This window comes from Triturus cristatus, chromosome 7, assembly GCF_964204655.1.
Source record: "Triturus cristatus chromosome 7, aTriCri1.1, whole genome shotgun sequence".
NCBI lineage: Eukaryota > Metazoa > Chordata > Amphibia > Caudata > Salamandridae > Triturus > Triturus cristatus.
The window spans coordinates 1,030,529,291-1,030,550,769 of record NC_140590.1 but is presented as its reverse complement, the minus strand read 5'-3'; the positions used below and the strand labels follow the sequence as shown (position 1 = coordinate 1,030,550,769).

The 21,479-nt window shown below is 43.6% G+C and overlaps 1 pseudogene; it reads right to left on the bottom strand.

Moving 5' to 3' along the window:
* Positions 1–11,121: 11,121 nt before the first annotated feature.
* On the bottom strand, positions 11,122–11,579 carry LOC146811054 (large ribosomal subunit protein uL23 pseudogene; annotated as a pseudogene).
* Between the last annotated feature and the right edge of the window lie 9,900 nt (positions 11,580–21,479).

Sequence of the window (21,479 nt, the reverse complement as noted above, 5' to 3'; positions counted from 1 at the left end):
ATTTACACGACCGGGTACGCGTCGGACGGGGAATATGCTCCGTCCGACGGTTCGTACCCGGTTTTTGCCGGATCGTAATCGGCACCTTAGTGCTGTTTTGCATCACTATTGTTCTGCAAACACAGCGCAAAATGTTTGTCATTCTTGCCCGGCTTTTCCTTCTCTTTGGCACAGTGAATATTGACAGTTTTGGAACTCCTTCACAGACTTCTCCACAGAATTGTAATGACAATGGGTGGATACACGACCGTTACTCTGTGAGCTCTGCAGAGCGGCCAAGGACTGGATGAGCAATAGCAGCCGTGGTCGGTAGTAGGAGTAACTGCAGGGCGGTGACGTGGGGAGGGGAGAGGCAGGGTGGGGGGGTAGTAAACTATGGATTACGGAGGTTTACAGGTAAGTTAACATATGAATGAATAAAACAAATTTCGTTGCGTGCACTGCATCGCATTTGGGGATGCAGTTCACGCAACAAAATTTGTTTTATTAATTTATATGTTAACTTACCTGTAAACCTCCGTAATCCATAGTTTACTACCCCCCACCCTGCCCCTCCCCCTCCCCACGTCACCGCCCTGCAGTTACTCCTACTACCGACCGCGGCTGAGCAATAGTCTGCACATCTGTATGGACCAGTAAGAGTGCTGTGAGAAACATATGGCACACAACATGAAGTAAAACATGTGCAATGTATGCACAGACTGCATCTTTGACTTGGATTACCTTAAGGGTTCTTATACTAATTGTTGAGTAACAGAACAGTGGGGCAGATTTACAAGAAACTGACACATCTGTAGAAATGCGTCATTTTCCCTGTGTCAGCCTGCGATACCCTTGCACCACCATGGATGTGCTGTATTTACAATACTAGAAAACCAATATAGGGTTCTGGCTCGAATGGCAGCAAGGCCAAACCAATTATAATTAAAGAACAAAAACAAAAGCCAATGCTGCATATAACTCACCTATACTTCAAAAAGTGAACTGAGTGAAACAGTGACACTAGCAACCACTTTTTCCGTTGGATTTAATCCTGGAATTACTTTTCATTTTACATTTAATTGCATTTTCAGTTAACAAAACATATTCATTACAAAAACATGAACACAATTACCACGACAATATATACATTTATACTAAACTTTATGCAATTTGACACCACTATATTCAATCTAACACTCACCCATATGAACAACACTCATACTACTCATACATCCTCACTGAACAAAATACACAATAAACCAATGATGCTCAATGAATATATACACACAGGCCATCAATGAACAAAAATGAACATAGTTGTGAATCTCTATACTGTATTCTTTAAACAAGATTGGCCAAAGGTGAAACAGGTCTACGCGTTTCGAATCCCTTTGTGTACAGGGATTCTCATCAGGACCAACACTTGGCTGAAAACAAAACAGAGAGAATATGTTTTACTGAGCTGACCCACTCTGTTATAGTGTAGCTGCATGGATTACAAGGAGTTCTTACCTTAATCTAAGGAAGGGGAAATCTCAACCCGAATCCTAAAAGGAACAAAACCGACAACTTGTCAACTCTTCATGTTTTAATGACAAAAGGGAAACCCACGTACAAGCGCCATCTGAGACTGAAACTAGCTCATCTTACTTGTAAGAATGTGGTGTGTGCGACAAAGTGACGGGTCAACAAAGGCTTATCTTCTTACTGGAGCTTTGTAAGTCCACGGACAATATTGCGGTGGCTCTCGGCATGTGAACAATCTGAAATCACGAAAAAGCAGCCTGTCAGTGTTAGCTTTAATATTGTACGGTGTAGCGTGGGTTGTTAGGGAGGTGTAGAATTTTACCTCCGAAGGCGAGAGCAAGAGGAGTCTAATAATCTCCTTTCTTCAATCTGCTCAAACACTCGTGGCATCTCCGAAACGGGGTCAGACCAAACAGGAACTAAGCCGGCCGTCGAGACAAACTCTCAGCATGTAAAGGGTCTGAGGAATGAGTGGTAGAGCGTCAATTAATGTGCGCCTTTGAATAAACAGTGTCTAAAGAGTCCGTTACGGGGCGAAAGCTCTTACCTCAAGGAGCAACAGTGCTCGCGTTTCTTTGCTTCAATGGTCCGCCTCCATGTTGGTGCGAGCTGTGAAGATTCCAAATGAAGCCGGTATTTGAGTATGCACGAGAGTCTCGGCTCAAAGGCTCATGGGATTTGTGGTCTTGCATTATATTTGAGTGTCTGTTTTTTGTTAGAGCCCGAAGGCTAGAAAAATGGAACGAGCTTTAAAAAAAGGGTAAGTTGGACCGGGCTCCATGGAGTTGCAAACTTGGGGGACCTTAGTCTTCATTTGTAGTCAAGGGTGCGCGAGCGGCTGAACTACAAAAAACATGGGAGTTGTAGTAAGCCAGATGTTTATTCGCCGGCAGCGCAAGCGCTAGAAAAAAACCTTTATCGGTCGCTGTATATACAATGGATGTGCTAGATCATAGATTGTAGATCTCAGAAAGTTCGTTTAATCCGTCCACGGACGTATTGAATTTGATGATAAGCATAGCTTCTCTTTGGAGTAATTTAACATCCAGGTCGCCACCTCTCTGATCTTGTTCCACTCTGGAAATCACTGTCCATTTTAAATCTTTTTCTGTATGTTTTTTCAAAAACCAATGGCTCACCAATGGGGCATTTTGCACGTTTGGAATAATTCATGCTGAATTTTATATCAGGTGTTCTATTGTTGAGCCAATTGAAGAAGGATTGCAGCTTTTCTTCTTCGCAAGTCCAAATCATAAAAACGTCGTCAATGTATCGGACCCAACTGCTGATACAGTCTGAAAATGGATTATTATTATGGACAAATCTATCCTCATATTTGGACCTGTAGAGAACAGCTAGCTCAGGAGCAAAAGGACAGCCCATAGCCACGCCTTTGACTTGATAGAAGAAGTCGTCTCTAAAGCAAGTTGGGCCCGATACATCGATGACGTTTTTATGATTTGGACTGGCGAAGAAGAAAAGCTGCAATCCTTCTTCAATTGGCTCAACAATAGAACACCTGATATAAAATTCAGCATGAATTATTCCAAATCTAAAAAGCCATTTCTGGACGTTGAGGTATACCCTACAGATGGACGCTTAATGACCACACTATACAAGAAGGAAACGGACCGAAACAGAGCTCTGCATTACTCAAGTAACCACCCACGCAGCCTAAGAGAAAATTTGCCCTATGGGCAATTTCTGCGAATTCGCAGAAACTGTTCATTTAGGGACGAATATTTCCTACATGCGGAGAAACTTAAGGTGAACCTACTAGCCAGAGGATACACAAAGAAACTTTTGAAAAAAGCTATCAAACGAGCTTGGTGGACACCACGAGAAGCTTTACTTGAAAGACGTGATAAACCAAAAACTGAGAGAATTGTTTGCGTCTCAACATTCAGTCCAACATCTAATTGGTTTAAGAAGATCATTAACCAAAATTGGCACCTGGTAAGGAACCTGGATAAAACACTAACACCCTTATGCATCAAGCCAAAATCCAGTCGGTAAAATACCGATTCCTTATTAGCTCCCGGTATTAAGTAAAAAATTCCCAATCCCAATGCATCAACCCAAAAGCAGAAATCGGTATTTAAGGAATCCTTAAATAGCGATTCTTTAAATAGGGATTCCTTAAATACCGATTCCTTAAATAGCGATTGCATTTAAGGAATCCCAAAGTGAGATTCCTTAAATGCAATGCATCAAAGTTAAAAAATTAGCGATTTCGCTAATAAGGGGAGCAAATTACCATGAAGATGAACTGCATGGTAATTTGCAAAAACTTTGAAAAATGCACTTTTGTGCATTTTTCAAAGTGTCATGTTGCGCACACACATGCCCTTAGAGCATGTGTGTGTGCAACATATGTGCACATATCATTTTCAGGGGTGCAACAGGGTGTCCTTTTGACACCCTGGCACCCTTGAAAGTGCTCCAGCTATTAGCGATTCGGTAATACCGAATCGCTAATACAGAATGGCTTTACATTCATTCCTATGGGCCTCCAAGCCCATGGGAATGAATGGGTAGGTATTCCTTATTACCGATTCGGTATTACCGATTCGGTAATAAGGAATGTTAAGGAATCGCTATTTGAATAGCGATTCCTACATGCATAGCCTTTTGCTATTCCTTATTAGCGATTCCTTATTTTTCGCTAATAAGGAATCGCAAATGCTAATGTTGATGCATATGCCCCTAAACGATTTCCCCTTATTTGCCTTTAAGAAGGATAAAAGTATCGCAAACCAAATAGTGCGAGCAGCACTACCCAAAACAAAAGGCACTGATGTAAGAAATATGTTGAGCCTCCCGCCTATACAGGGACACCATAGGTGTGGGACATGTGTGTGCTGTGATTCCACCATTGAAGGGAATCTGTTCTCCCACAATGGCACTCACTGGAAGCATGAGACCTTTTCGAACTGTAAGTCAAAGTTTGTAGTGTATGGCATTTGTTGTCCGTGCGATAAACTTTACATTGGTAAGACCAACCAGGAGGTAAGGCATCGAATTCAGCAACATAAATCACGGATTCGTAAAAACGTGCAAAATGCCCCATTGGTGAACCATTGGTTTTTGAAAAAACATACAGAAAAAGATTTAAAATGGACAGTGATTTCCAGAGTGGAACAAGATCAGAGAGGTGGCGACCTGGATGTTAAATTACTCCAAAGAGAAGCTATGCTTATCATCAAATTCAATACGTCCGTGGACGGATTAAACAAACTTTCTGAGATCTACAATCTATGATCTAGCACATCCATTGTATATACAGCGACCGATAAAGGTTTTTTTCTAGCGCTTGCGCTGCCGGCGAATAAACATCTGGCTCAGACTACAACTCCCATGTTTTTTGTAGTTCAGCCGCTCGCGCACCCTTGACTACAAATGAAGACTAAGGTCCCCCAAGTTTGCAACTCCATGGAGCCCGGTCCAACTTACCCTTTTTTTAAAGCTTGTTCCATTTTTCTAGCCTTCGGGCTCTAACAAAAAACAGACACTCAAATATAATGCAAGACCACAAATCCCATGAGCCTTTGAGCCGAGACTCTCGTGCATACTCAAATACCGGCTTCATTTGGAATCTTCACAGCTCGCACCAACATGGAGGCGGACCATTGAAGTAAAGAAACGCGAGCACTGTTGCTCCTTGAGGTAAGAGCTTTCGCCCCGTAACGGACTCTTTAGACACTGTTTATTCAAAGGCGCACATTAATTGACGCTCTACCACTCATTCCTCAGACCCTTTACATGCTGAGAGTTTGTCTCGACGGCCGGCTTAGTTCCTGTTTGGTCTGACCCCGTTTTGGAGATTCCACGAGTGTTTGAGCAGATTGAAGAAAGGAGATTATTAGACTCCTCTTGCTCTCGCCTTCGGAGGTAAAATTCTACACCTCCCTAACAACCCACGCTACACCGTACAATATTAAAGCTAACACTGACAGGCTGCTTTTTCGTGATTTCAGATTGTTGACATGCTGAGAGCCACCGCAATATTGTCCGTGGACTTACAAAGCTCCAGTAAGAAGATAAGCCTTTGTTGACCCGTCACTTTGTCGCACACACCACAGTCTTACAAGTAAGATGAGCTAGTTTCAGTCTCAGATGGCGCTTGTACGTGGGTTTCCCTTTTGTCATTAAAACATGAAGAGTTGACAAGTTGTCGGTTTTGTTCCTTTTAGGATTCGGGTTGAGATTTCCCCTTCCTTAGATTAAGGTAAGAACTCCTTGTAATCCATGCAGCTAAACTATAACAGAGTGGGTCAGCTCAGTAAAACATATTCTCTCTGTTTTGTTTTCAGCCAAGTGTTGGTCCTGATGAGAATCCCTGTACACAAAGGGATTCGAAACGCGTAGACCTGTTTCACCTTTGGCCAATCTTGTTTAAAGAATACAGTATAGAGATTCACAACTATGTTCATTTTTGTTCATTGATGGCCTGTGTGTATATATTCATTGAGCATCATTGGTTTATTGTGTATTTTGTTCAGTGAGGATGTATGAGTAGTATGAGTGTTGTTCATATGGGTGAGTGTTAGATTGAATATAGTGGTGTCAAATTGCATAAAGTTTAGTATAAATGTATATATTGTCGTGGTAATTGTGTTCATGTTTTTGTAATGAATATGTTTTGTTAACTGAAAATGCAATTAAATGTAAAATGAAAAGTAATTCCAGGATTAAATCCAACGGAAAAAGTGGTTGCTAGTGTCACTGTTTCACTCAGTTCACTTTTTGAAGTATAGGTGAGTTATATGCAGCATTGGCTTTTGTTTTTGTTCTGTATTTACAATACAGAGCACCATGGCCCAAGATTGACAGATGCGTCAGAAATCTTTACCCATCTGTTGGCCCAAAAGTCACGCATTGCTGGAGTCGTGTTGCAAGCACGACACAACTCTACCAATGCATGGGGAGGCCTATACTCATTGTACTGCGTCACTCCTTACACCTACTTTAAGCAAGCGTAAGGTTTTGACACAGTGGCATCCTGGAAGTGGCGCAGTGAAATCTTGTAGAATTCACTGCGTCACTTCTACAAGGCTTTTCTGGGTTGGAATGCCCACCCTGCATACCTTATACCTGATGCAGGTATAATGTGACACAGGGCTTTAGAACATGACGCATCTCCCTAGATGTGTCACGTTGTTAATTGGCTGCACTGCTTACGCTGCCGCCGCTGCATCACAAAAGTGACACAATGGCATCGCAAAAGTGTCGCAAGGGGCTTGTAAATCTGCCCCTGTGCTTTTTGCTTGTAATGTTATGGTTGTGAGCATAGGGCCGGTTACGAACCCATTACAATGTAAATTTAATTGTACTGCTAGTGCTGAAGAATGGCAAGACACGTCTCACTTAAACCCTGGCTACTCAAGACATTCTGTTTGACAGCACTCCTTCACTTCACTTTAAGTCAAAGTCTTCAATAAAGAAAAAAAATCTCTGTATGTGCTTCTACCTCATACAGTGTCACTAGCAAGCAAAACCTCAGCACCAGTGGGTTACATCTGTTTAAATATTAAACAAGACCTGCTTTAGTGCGCCTGGTGGTCCCATACAAACCACCTAAAACATATGTTTCCTCTTTTTCTTTTTCAAAATGTATTTACACAACCCCCAACATTTCAGTATGTCATGTAATGTAGAATTACATCTTGTGCCGTACAGTCAGAGTAGAAGCAGGCATTCACTATTCACTAGTTCTTCACCTCATTACCAGGGATGTGTAGTGTGAAAAAGAGCACCTCAAACTACAGCCCTCAGTCCAAGAGGGCTGTCCCACACCCATCCCACATCCATCACTCACAGGCTTCACCGGTCAGGTGACCCAGTGGATAAAGTGAGCTGGGCGCACGGGCCCTTACTCCAGTTATACCCTCCAACACTGTGTCCATGACAATATCAGGAGTTACAAGCCACATCAGACTGATACGTTTTGAGAGAATTCCACATCTCCATAATGTTTGACTCATGTTTCACCTGCTGAAACTAGGCATCATCCCCAGTTGAAATAGCAGGGTAAGTCTGTGAGATTCTTACATGTACTTACCTAGAAAGTTGTAAATTCCTTTATTTCTCTCTCCTTAAATTGTCCCTGGAAATGGTAACTCTGGGGGAGGGAAACAACAAGATTATTGCAACCCACTCTTAATCAGGGCCTTTGTCTTTTTAAACTTATCCATGTTCTGGTATTGAATAGACCAAGTAGTTGTGTTGTACTGTGTAGTATATGGTGGTGGCTGGTGGATTTTAAAAGTGGTGAGGCATAAAGTTACGACCTAAGTATTATGTGTGAAAGGGGTGCAACTAGACCTCAACTTCAGGGGTAAGGGGCTAGCACTTCCAGTCAGTGTGGCAGGACAAGCATTTCAAGCGATGCAGGTGGAAATATCTTTATAGCCAATGTGAGGGAAAGAAGTGACAAACTGAAATTTAAATTTATTAGTCAAACACAATTGTATTATGATTGACAGGCTGGAGTAAGTATTTATCCTTAGATTTCTCACTTGGACTTGAACATGACCAACCCCAGTCGGCACCTCCCGATTCCGGCAGAAGTGGGTAGGTCAGAGAGCCTGTTGCTGATTCAGCAAACTACATAGGCAAATTCCTTGTGTGATACCTGCCGGGTACTGATGAAGTAAAATGAGAAACCCGACTGGGGTTCGTCATGTTCTATCAGGTACTACACAGAGTATGTGTTAAGCTGGTTTAAAGAGGTAGTTTACACCATATAACCACCCGTGAATAGATAGATTTGATTTTATAAGGTCCTGACGAATAGCCACCAGATTGATTGACTACTAGGCGAGAAACATGTTGACTACACAATAGAGCGCCCTACCTGAGACATAACCTCAGACATGCGCTGTTGCCTCTTTTAATCAGGTTGGGAGACCTATTGATTACAATTGTTTTTGTTGGCACTTCCAAACCTGTTTTAAACTTCCTTCAGGTTACACACCTCCACTCACTCATCTACACTGCTTAGGCCCCTCACCCACACAGCACCAAACGGCAATTTGGAATAAAAGATCTCCGCCAAAGAGACCCTCATAGGGAGCCCGTCAGGTATTGCAGTGCCGACCTGATGTGGAGCAGCCCTATGATGAAGCGTGACACCCAGCCGGGTGTGTGAGGACCCTAAATTTCAAGAGGAGGAATCCCCGTCCTCCTACATCTCATGACCACATAAAACCGTTTCCCCTAGTTTTCCCTTGTCTCGTAATTAGGAACAGCATACTTTCTGTATCTTTACTAAGTTTGGGCACGTATGCTGGACCTGTCCAAAAAGCCCAGAGTCCCTCCTTTGTGACTAGGTCCTGGACTACCCCATTAAAACTCAATGACATGGCAGTGTGCAAGATTGATGAATAGAGCTTCTCGATAAGACTTTTTCCCTAATTCAAAATGGTTGCTATGTCCGTAACGATGACACAATGGCATCTTGTTTTTTTTCCCTATTTGCATTTTTGACATTCAGAAAGAACTATTTGTTCTGTCCAACCTTCTTGGCACTCCAGAACTGCTGGGCACTGCAGCCTTAGCCTGTGGTCCCGCATTGCAAAAGCCTCATGCCCGTCTCTCCTCCCACACCAGACTGCAACCTCAGTTCACTCTCCCCAACTTCACCAGTTCTCCCACGGCCTGCTCTCATCCCTGGCACCAGCTGCAGCCTCAGCACACTCTCCCCTATGGCACCAGCCCCTCCCCTGCAGAGCACTATCATTATACAGGCCAACAGGGCCTTGATTTTGGTCTACTTCATTGCTTTGGAAGCAGCAAAAACAGCAGGTCTGGCCACAGATGACTCCTCCTTTCTTTACAGTTACCTTTCATGAAGGCCTAGGGGGATCAGTGCATGGCCAAAAAGTACCTCTTTACCCACTTGCACCACACTCAGCCTTTAGCACCTACTCAGTTCCAACACCAGCTCACGACTCGGTATTGTGCTTCACCCTTAGCCTGTTGTGCTTCTCCCCCTCCTGCAGCCTTTGCCCGTTTTCACCACTCCCTCTTAGCTGATCTCCACAGCCTAAGACTGATCCCACCTCCCACACCAGCCCTCACATCCTCAGTTCAATCTCTTTTCCTATACGTCAAAATACTCTACCCTCTTGTACTGGACCTATAGTTATGGAAGCAACTGATTAGGCATCTAGTACTGCGGGAAGAGCAGATTTTGTATGAGGGCATTCGTGGATATTTGTGCTTGTTCAATAGTGCTGGATAATTTAATGTGTGCTGTGTTAGAGGTGTGGTATGTAAGGGCTGGGTGAGAGGCACGAGTGCATGATAAGTGGTGTGCCTATGTGAGAACTGGGTGGTCAGAGTGTTCTTGTGAATGGATGGAGAGGGGGAGAGGGGGAGAGGTGAACTGAGTTAGTAATGGGTGAGCAGAGCACTCGTGTGAGCGCAGGGTGACTTGTGAACCTGTGTGAGTGTAGTGTGAGCTGTGTGAATGCAGGATGATGTATCCCTAGACACTCTAAATAATTCACCATGGTTGGCAAGTAGGGGGTCTGGTATAATTTGAACTATTGAAGCTGGTCCTGCAATAAATTATCAGCATTTTAGATATGCCAATGTTTAGTATACAGGAGGTGGAAGTGCAATTTAAGAGCAGAACCAGACGTTGAGTTCTGGCTCTGGAAGAAGCCCTCTTGGAACTTAAAGTCAAGTCTTTATGTTGCTTCTGCCCCCCACACCCTTCTGTCAGTCACCAAGTCCCTTCCCATTTATATAAATTATGCAACATAAAACCAGGCAACCAGATTTTAAACATTGTTTACAGCTTGACAAAAACCTGTCTTACCCTAGCCCATTACCTCATTTCACTCTGCCTCCTTTTCTTTTATTGTCACTTTTAAGAGTAACTTTAAAAAACTCAATTTAGGATGTGGTCTCTACAAAAACTTAACTTTAAGGCTTTAATAGACTTTAATGTTGTTCCTTATGGTATAGAAACCTATGCACAGATCACATGACAACTGACTTGCCTCTTGGTTCACTAGGCCAGAGCAACTGGAATTATGCATCAGAGGAGGACCAAATTATGCAGCATGGTTGACTAAATTATGTGGCATGAAAAGGCAAATTATGCACATTTTGCGATAGCATTATTTCATTATTTTGTCATTTTTACACATGGCAACACTGTCTCTGAAAACATTTTACCTTATTGGTACCAATTTAACTGCAAAGTACAGCAATAAGCAACTGAAAGATGACCAGTCAACCTTTGCGCCAGGACTTCCAGTGTGAAGGAACATATGTTGCTATGTTTTAGTAACTTTTGATTTGTTTGATCTAGAAACAATTCTTTTGCAAATTCTGCAGATTATGCAGCAGACAATGACCTGTGACAAATGCAGCAGATCCATAATTTGGCTAAAAATTGCTGTGGCTGCAGGATTGCATAATTCCAGTGGGCCTACTAATAGCTCCATCATCACAAGCGTGAATGTTTCAAAGTTTACATTTCGAAACTATGACTTTGAATAAATGTCAATCAATGCAGAATTCATTCTAGTGTACTGAGGTGAAAGGCTTCCAAGTTATAGAGATATTCTGAACTGTACCGGCGTCTACAGAGCATGCTTAGATGATGCCAATTTTGTTGGCAACATCCAGTGCATCATAGGCTGGAGCTAGACGCACATATGCCTTCTTCTCGCTGTCTGGCCTGATCAGTGTGTTGACCGTGGCAACATCAATATCATAAAGCTTCTTTACAGCCTGTTTGATCTGGTGCTTGTTAGCCCAGACTATGAAGACCAGTGTGTTGTTATCTTAAATCTTCTTCAACCTCCGTGGTAAGAGGGAACTTAATAATTGCATAATGGACAAGTTTGTTCCTACGAGGAGCACTCTTCCTGGGATGCTTCAGTTGCTTCCTTAACCTCAAGGTCCCCGGCCTCCTGAAAGTGGGGGCTGTCCTAATTTTCTTCTTCTTGTGACTGTGTACCCCCTTAAGAACAGCCTTTTTAGCTTTCAAAGCCTTGGACTTTGCTTCGGTTTTAACAGGGACAGCTTCCTTCTTGGCCTTCGGTGCCATGTTGGGGGTGAAATATAGAGATATATTTTTTGAAATTTTAGTCTTTAGCACATTGTTATGTGACAAATTATATGCCACACAGAGGTCTCAGTTATTGTTTTGGAGCTTCGAAGCATGGAAGTAATTTAGGGGTTTGTCAGTGTTGCAGCTGCAACCCTTGGCAGACCCCCTCCCCAACTCCTGGCACTGCTTTTGCGACCCCTGGCCCCAGAGGTTTCCAAAATCAGTGCCAGGAAAACAGGAGCAACGTTGTCTTACCTTGTTTTCAGCTCATTTTCAATTATGTTAACAATGAATAATTGTATAATATTCACTATTAGTGTAAAAGAAACTGGAGCATCGGATAAGTAAAGAGTGTTTGTAAATGTATGTTGTGTGTGTGCTTGGGGGAAGAGTGCGTTTGTGTCAGAGAAGGAGTGTTTATGTGAGCATGTGTGTGTGAGTGAAAGTGACAGTGAGTGATAGGAGTGGCAACAAATGAGATTATATTTCAGTGAGTATGAGTGAGTCAGGGTAAATAAGAATGATGGAGTGAGCATAAGAGTGCGTGCAATAATAAAAATAAGTTAAAAAAAGAGTGCATGCAACTCAGTGTGAGTGAGTAGGTGTGAGTTTGTCAGGGTAAAAATTAGTGACAATGTATGAGCAAATGTAAGATTAAGTGCAAGAGTCAGAAGGATGAGTGAAATTGAGTAAGAATGACTAAGAATGAATAGGTGAGAATGAGCGTGTTAGTGAATGTAAATTAGCATGAATGAAAATATAGTGTTATGATTGCTAGTCTGTTTTTGGCCTTGGCAAAACACTGGTGTTAGAATACTTGAGGCAATTATTAACAGACAGGGACCTTGCATGTTAGAGATAATACCAGATATATAGGACTACCATGGCATAATGCTGCCACAGGCACACTAGAGGTAATTATTGGTATGGGACACCCTTGGTAAAATGCTGTTGCTAGCATACTGGAGGTAATTCTAGGCATAAAGGAAGACAAGTGTGGCATATAGGGTCACCCATGATGAATGGATAAAATAAATGGTAACAAACAACGTCTCAACAGGTAACGCTTATACAAGACAATTTGTTAGGGTGTAAAATCAATTAGAGAACAGAAACAGGAAAACACAAATAAAATTGAAGAAATGCGGTCTGTATTGAAGTCTCTTACTACAAAATGTATTAGTTACATCAAACTAATAAATCATATTTAACTGTAATCCAAAAATAAAAAGCCCACAAAGTACTTGTGTGAGGTGAACGACGCAAGTGAGGCATGGGATTCAGTGAAAACAGCGAAAACAGCACAATATTTTAAAATGGATACATAACATGGGTAGTGAGAGAACAATTCATTGAGTACAAGTCTCTATTGGAGCGCGAGGGGCGTTGACCGCCCACCCTCGAGTTGCCACATCAAATTAAAATTATAATTTTAATGACATTGTTGCTCTAGTTTAAATTAGAATGCCTTGCCCTACCTCCAAACCCCTATGCCCAATCACAGTGCTCTTTCTATTGTGCTGCTGCTATGAGCGCCAGATGTCTTAGAGGGTGTGGCCAATCCTTGCATTGGCAGAAAGACAGTGAGAGTAATAACCTACATTATGGCATGATGAAGACACTGTAGTGCGCATGTCTGTTTGGACGGGTGTCTTATTATTTTCATCCTAAAATACATACTTAAGGCCTCCCAAATCTGTGCTGTGTTAGGGAGCCAGGGTAACACAGACACAGCCCCCGAGTCCCCATTGGAGCACTGAATGTGCCTGCTCCACCAATTATGGCTCTGTTCTTACTCTGTTTACTGGTGCAGACAGTCTGATATTAGCACCAAAATTGGTTCTCATGGCCGGCCTGTAGTCCCGCAGGCAAGGGCACACAAGGCTGCACGGGGGCAGGAGAATTACATGAGTGGTCAGTCACTGTGTGGCTTTATTTTGATGCTACATGGTCATTGGCCATGTGTTGTGACAACCTTTATTGTTATTTGCTCTTTTGCCTTCGTACCACATGTCCAGTGACACTGCAGGAGGATGAGGCAAGTTAGAGCACTGCCAACATTTTCTTAAAAATGCACAATTTTACCCTCTATTTTTCAAACATTTCTTGGGGAGAGCCCCCATAACCCCTTATTTGCCATTTGGACTTTCACCTTTTTACTCCTGGCCCCACCACTTTCAAACATCACTAGCTGTGACTGTAAATTTCCTTCTAGATGTAATGACTTCGGGTCATATTTATGATCCGTTTGCGTTGCTCTTGCACCATGCAACATGGTGGAAGAGCGATGCAAAAAAAGTCAGATGTTGGAAACTATGCAAAGCCACTTTGCATGGCTCTGAGTGGCTCAAAAAATCTATAGCAACACATGCAGCGCAACATGCTGTGTTGCATTACTCTGCCCTGGGAAGCCATACTATGGGCATTGCATAGGTGTTCCCACACAACTCCCATGGTTTTTGATGCATTCCCAGATTTGCCAGAACCTGGTAAACCTGGGAATGTGCAAAAAGATATGCCTCCCCCAGTTGAGGCGTAACGTTACTTCTTCTTTATTTGTGTGCTGCAGGATGCAGCACACATAGAAAGTGGAACTGGCCTTTCAGGATTGTTTTGTGCATGAAGGTGTCCCTTTTTGCACAAAAACAATTCTTTCAGCAACCAGCTATTGGCAGTCTTGCGGTAGCAGAGACAACTGGTTACTGGTTCTTATGTGCACCCAAATGTGATTTTCGTCGAGTTACTTTTTGCTTCCAAAAACAGGGAAATAGTTTCCTGACCAGCAGAGGAGCAGTTCGAGGTTCATATGCCAGTTTGTCACTCGGTGTGGTCAGATATGGTGTGATTCCTTTTTCAGGACCAGCTGGAAGACAGTTGGATCAGAAGTCAGTTTGCTACTCTGTATAGTCAGAGATGGTGATCCTGTTTGCAAAATCGTTTTGATGTGGGCTTTTCTTAACCTTTTCTGTTTGCCTTTCTGTCAAGGACTGGAGTGAGTGAAGATCTTGAGAATCTGAAACAAGATTCATGGCAGATGAATGATTAGAGGATGTCAAGAGTGATGGATTAAGACGAGCTGCTTGGCCTCCTAAGGTTTGAATAGGTGACTCTATTACTGAGATTTTATGATCCTCCTACACACAATAGACTGTGCCGTTACATTGAAAATTGTCTTTGTTGACTAAACAGGGGCATTATTAATAAACAGGGGCATTATTAACTCGCAGCTTTGGTGAAGATAATGTTTATTTAATGTGTTTCACCTCCTTTGATAGTATCCTGAAGATTTCTGGTCGATCAGTTAGTTTATCTATTATGGGCTGGCATGAGCAGCGAGCTTCTGCTTTAGGTATAGTGGAATATACACTGCGAGTTGAGGAACCAGCCAAAGATGTATGATTAATTACGAGTGACAATGTTTCCTCTTTGTGATCAATATCTGCTACGGCAGAGGCCATCGACTGTAATACGTTGATCTGAATCTCCAATTTAATTGTCTGGTCATTTAGAGCTTTTATTGTTTCATCAAGTGAATTTAGTTAGTTCACCCAAGATGGAGAAAGGCCATCTTCCCCATCAAGAATTTCCTAAGAGGTTTTGATGTCTGAGTTGTCACCCTCTGACCTGAGAGCAGGATAGAGGGACAACAGTGAAGCGCTAGAGATTAGCTTTTGAGGTTCACCCAAGCTGGTTGATAAGGTAGTGCTATTTCCATTAACCTCAGATAAAAGAGCAAGTTAATCAAGTTAACCCCACTTCTGTGCCTCAGTTTAGAATCTGAGGCGAATGAAAGAACTCCCAACTTGGGGCAGGGAGTGAATCTTCAGCATGGAAAGTAGCCAACTGAGAGCAATATGTGGGCAACCATGAGGTAGTCATTAGAAATTGGAACGGCTCGCCCCTTTTCTGTGGATTGCTGAATGATGGGATGCGAAGCCAAACTACACCACGATTAGGCTCAGATGTCCTTCCCGGCTGCTAGTATTTTCCAAGGGGGTCATGTAGGTATTCATAATTACTTCTCAGTTTATGAAATGTTGTTTTGGGACATAGAAGAGGGATGGCCCACACTCTTGTGCCCATTGTTGCAGTCTTAACTTGGAGGCTGGTTGATTTCCATAAGCAAAAAAAACAGTCTGACCTTGAGTACTGTATTTTTACCTGTGAGAATTTTTTTTATATTTGCTTTTACTTTTAGTTTTACTTTTGGCTCTTTGGGCTTGCCAATAAGGCAACAGAGCACTTTTGGACCATCTGAAACCCAATTTAATAAGGCACTTTGAAGAAGGGCTAAGAGCTACTTTGTTTGACCCTTATACTACACACACTACCTCACGCCTCTACTTCCAAAAGGCACTCACCTCTCAGCACCAAGATCCGGGGTGAGGTTATACTCTAGCTGCCCTGGTGGGCTCTCCGGCTTCATGTGGCAAAGCTCCGCAATGTTGCTCCAGTGTTACAGCCCTTTCTCTCTTCTCCTCTTGTAGGCTAGACAGCCCACGGGCACCCCAGCCGCAGTTGCTTTTGGTGCCTTTGGCAGTGGGGCCGCAAGCCACACTGGTGCCACCTTCTCCCTAGCTGAGGCTCCCACCTGAGAGACTGACCCCACCTAGCCTCTCCACACCGAGCGGCTCTCCATTGGAGGAGGGTAGTAGGGAAGCCAAAACAACTGGAACCCTGCACGACCAGCCACTTCTGCGGTGTCCTCGTCACTGATGAGCACCTCAGCTGCTCAATTACGGCTCAATTTCTCCACGCTTGACTGCTCTGACTGTGCACAACTCTGAACTCTTCCTACAGCCAAGTGCCTGACAACCCATATAGCCCTTGGGAGCAGTCTATATTATTTTTCATTGGTCTAAGTTAAATGATATCATTTTTGTGGTATGTCTAAAAAATCGAGTTGTAAACATTGGTGCAGTGCAAAGCATGATGTACTAATAGGGCAGCTGAACTGAGTTGGCCTAGTTTGAAGACTTAAATAAATGGAATAATTTCACAAAAGCAGTCAAATCCATGCATTGGCTTGTAAACAGCTAAAAGGATTGCTAATGAGATGCATGTTTGGCCTTCAAGGTTGCCATCTTTCGTAAATCCTCTGTGTGTCACTGCCGGCCCACTTCCCGTCTTCACACAGTGTAGCAGGCCCAAATTCCCCACTAGTCAGCAGCAGTAGGAAGTCTCATGGGTGCACATTTGCCACTGGCCTCACTTTTAGGAACAAAATAAATACAAGTGATCTGGTAACTAGACACCAGAAAGGAAGTAACTTTCTCTTCAATCTGGCAGAAATTCATTCAGTACCTTTTTTGAATCTGTCTAAGCCGGCTCTGAATATTTTCAGATAAAAGATGATGTTCGGAATACATTTACATGAATGATAGCAGTAGGTATTGTGGGAGCAACACTATACCCCAGACTTTGGACACCCCAGAATTTTACACCCCAAAATGTTGCCTAATCAGTTTCTCCCACAGATTACATAGTGCATTGAGGCCCACCCCCAAACAGCAATTAGTAAAGAAAACGGGCCATCTCAATAATTGTGTTCTAGATCAATAAAAATGTAAAGGGGTTTTATAAAAAATTAAAAATAAACAGTACAGTATAATGGCATAAAGGCTCTCAGGTGCAAAGTTATACATAGTTTGCAAAATCATAAACTATTTAAAATCCCAAAGGAGCAGCAAAATCAAAAATAATTCAGACAGCATCCCTAGTAGAACAGGAAAGTCTTCTGGCTCACCTGCAAAATTAACGGGTTTCTATACACATTTTTTGCATAACAAATTAGACACATCGTGAAGTAATTACACTTAACACTCCAGGTAGTGTAAAAGGCCATTTATTAGGACAGGATTGCCAACTACAAAACATTTTAACAAACATCTAACATCATAACGAAAATCTCTTAACTCCCATCTTCGTTCCTCCTACCCAGACTTTCACCCATCCAGTTGGTTCACTCTTCTTCACACCTCCTGGTCCCATGGTCTCCTTCCCTCCATAGACTCATTCTCTTTTCCTTTCGTACACATCCTTTCGATGTAACACATCCTTGCCCTATCCCAGGGCATACTGCACATTGTCATTTTACACAGTGTACACCCCTTCCCTCCGCCACGAGGGGTGGGTTGGTCCACATCTGACTTCCCACCACCCACGTTTCTGCTCCCAATGCCTCGCAACCCGTCCTAACCATGCCTATCCAACTATACCACAGAACCAGCCTCCACCCCCTCTCCTCGGTGGTTAGGTGGCACTCGAAGAGAATATGCAGCGCAAGGGGTAAGAGCCAGAGAGAGGCTAAACCTCTTGCTGCATTATATAAAACCTAACCCTAACCTCCTCCACACCCACAAATAACCTATACTGTCCTGACACATCATTTCCCTTCACAAATATTCCCATGGGAAGACAAGTCTTCACCTTTGCTTCCCATGGGACCCTTCATCATGAAGTGATCACACTTATGTTATGTTATGTTACAGTGATTTCTAGCACACATGGCTACTCAGGAGTGTCCCGTCGCGAAAAGCCAGTAGTGGAAATAGTATGGAACAGGGGAAATTATCCTTAGGTAAACAGCAGGGTTTTAAGTCTTTTCTTGAACATGGCGGGGTCATGAGTGCTGCACAGTTCAAGGGGGAGAGAGTTCCAAGCTTCGGCTGCTTTGAAGGATCGAGAGCTGCCTCCAATTCTTGTCCGCCGAAAGCGAGGGATTGCAGCTAGGCACTGTAAAGGGGAACGCAGATGCCTTCGTGGAGTATAAAAACGAAACCACTTCCTCAAATAGAGGGACCCTATGCCGTAGAGGGCTGAATGGGCCATCGTGAGGGCCTTAAATTTCACTCTTTGAGCCACTGGTAGCCACTGCAGATCCCGCAAATGATGTTTGAGGCTGGACCTGCCCGGGATACCCAACAGAACTCTGTCCGCAGTGTTCTGTATTACCTGGAGTTTCTTAAGCTGGTATCCTGGTAGGCCAGTGTAAAGTGCATTGGCATAGACAAGGCGGCTAAGGATCAAAGCGTGCATGACCATTTCCTTGGCGGACCTGGGTAATAGAGGAAGAAACCTCCTAAGAGACTTTAATGTACCAAAACATTGACCGGTCAGTTTTTTTTAAATGTGTAGGGAACCTGAGATTTTCCTCGAACCAGACGCCCAGGTTCTTCATTGCCTGTCCTGAGGATCTGGGAAGTGGATATTCTGGTGGCCAAAGTGCTTCCCTGAACCGCCCTCATTGCACTTTAACTGGGCAGCTGCTAGCCATTTGAAAATGGCTGATAAACTGATAAACAGTTTTTAGCTTTCGCTGGAGAAATATCTGAGTCTTTCCAAGTGAAAAGGAGCTGGGTATCATCTCCATAAGCGATGATTTTTGCTCCCAGCTCCTCAGTCAGATAGACCAGAGGGGTGACATAAACATTAAAAAGGAGGGGGCTCAGGGTAGAGCCCCGAGGAACTCCAGTAGTCACCTTTTGTGGGTTTGATGAGAAAAGAGGTAGCCACACTTGCTGTGATCTGTCAGCCAAAAAGTATTTAATCCAATCCCATGCTGGGCCGATGACACCAATTTTTGCAAGGCCCACTAATAGCAGTGAGTGTGGCACCGTGTCAAAGGTGGCAGAGAGGTCCAATAAAATCAGAGCCGCTCTCCCGCCCCCATCCAAGCATTCTCTAATGGCTTCTGATATTTCCACAAGTGCCGTCTCCGTGCTATAAGTAGCTCTGAACCTTGACTGAGCGGGATGAAAAGATCCTGAGGTCTCTACAAAATTGGCCAGCTGCTTACAAACCACCTTTTCACATACCTTAGCTACCGCTGGAAGGAGGGAAATAGCTTAATAGATGGCAGGGTTGGCTGGGTCAAGAGAGGGTTTTTTCAGCAGAGGGAGAAGTTTGGTATGCTTCCATTTGGCGGAACCATGGCAGATCGTAAGGACATATTGATGAATGAATTAACTTCAGGATTAACAACTTCTGCCACAGCCGCCAGCAAGCGGGCATGGCAAGGGTCGGATGGTGAGCCAGATTTCAGGGATTTCAAAATAGTCAATGAGTCTTGGTGAGCAACAGCAGAAAATTCAGACAGGGAGAAGGATGGATTAAAACCATCATGACTGGGGCTGGCCATGTTCAGCGGGATAAGTAATTCCTGTTCATGGACAAAACTGGCTTGCATAGTCTGGATTTTATCAATGAAGAAACTCAAAAGTTTCTCACACCAGAAGGCTGACGGAGGTAGCGCTATCTCCTCTGCCCACGGGGTCACAAAGCTTTGCACAATGGAAAAAATGTCCTTGGCGTTATTGAGGGACTGGGCTATTCGTTCAGCATAGTGCTGGCTTTTGGCTATATTTATGGAGGCATGGTAGCCTTTCTGGGCCTTCCTAAGTGCTATTTTAGCAAGAGGGCAGTAAGCCGCTTTCCAGTTCCGTTCTAGTTTTTTGCAATATCGTTTTTCTCCTTAAGCTCCTTTGAATACCAGGGTTTGGATGGAGAGATTCTAACCCACTTTACGGAGTCGGAAGGAGCTAGCTGTTCCACAGCCTGTAAAATCCAACTCTCAAAATGTTTCACCGCTCCCTCCAAGCTGGTAGAAGGCGGAGGACGGGAGTCTATCAAAGTTGAGCAGAAGACTGAAGGATCAATTTTATGTTTTGGCTTCCCCTGGACCTGCTTGCTAGGAGCATGAGGCACCTAAATGGTCCAAGAGAAATTGATCAGAAAATGATCGGACCATGTTACTTGGAGGGGTTCGGAAATACATACAGGAAAATTACGGCAAATCACATCTAAAGTATGCCCTCCCTGATGTGTGGGGCCATTCACCCATTGAGTGAGTTGGGCGATGTTCAGTGAGTCATAAAGCTCCTTAGTATCCTTTTCCTCTGCACAGTCAGTATAAATGTTAAACGCCCCAAGGAGGAGAAACTTAGAAAACTGCAACGTTTGAGGAACAACAATTTCATCCAAGGCTTTCAGAAAGTCTCCGGAAGGGCCCGGGGGTCGATAGACCACCATGTCACCCAGCGTAAAATGCGGCGAGATAATAATAGAGAAGTCAAGCGCTTCACCTTCTCCAACCGTAAGGACCTCGCCCCGCCGAAGGGTCCAATTATCTCCGAACACAACGGCAATAACCCCCCTTCCTGTTTTGCAGTCAGCCCTGGAAATCTTTTACCCCCTCGGGATCGCGAATTCAATAGTGGGGTTAGAGAACTCACTGAACCAAGTTTCCGTGATAAAAATAATGAATCCAATTGTTCATCTGAGAGCAGTTCAATTATTTCCTGGGCGTGTGTAACCATTGAACGAGCATTAATTAATGCAGCCTGAATGGTGTGCTCTCTAGTAGGGTTAGATGTATGAGGACCCTGAGATTTGGGTTTAGTCCCATTCATATGTAAGCGGTAATTACAGTTATCGCAGGTCATGTGCAAATCATCTTTAATAACCCATCTGCCGGCACACTTACCGCCGCTATAACGAAGAGCATGAAGCTCCTTGTGGCTGTAAGTGAGACCTGGACAAGGCGCCTCCGAAAGCAATCTGGCAGCATGGCTGGCGCTGGTCGCTCCCGGGAGGCGGACGGGCGCAGACGGACTTGCCTTAGGCGCGCCAACGGCGCGTCCACGCATCGTGCCTATTTGTGAGCATTCCCCTGTAGCAACTAGAGCGCTGCATGCGTAAGATGGCGGCCTCTAGTGTCACCCTCGAACCCGCCCGGAAGAGTAGTAGGAGACTGCTCTTCAAAAAGGATTTATGCACGATGAAAGCAGAGTATAGATGTCTGCTATAACTAAAATGAAATTTGTGTTTTCGTTTTACACTTCATAATTAGGCAAATTGCAGATTAGGCAAAGTGCAGATTGAAGGATCAATTTTTAGA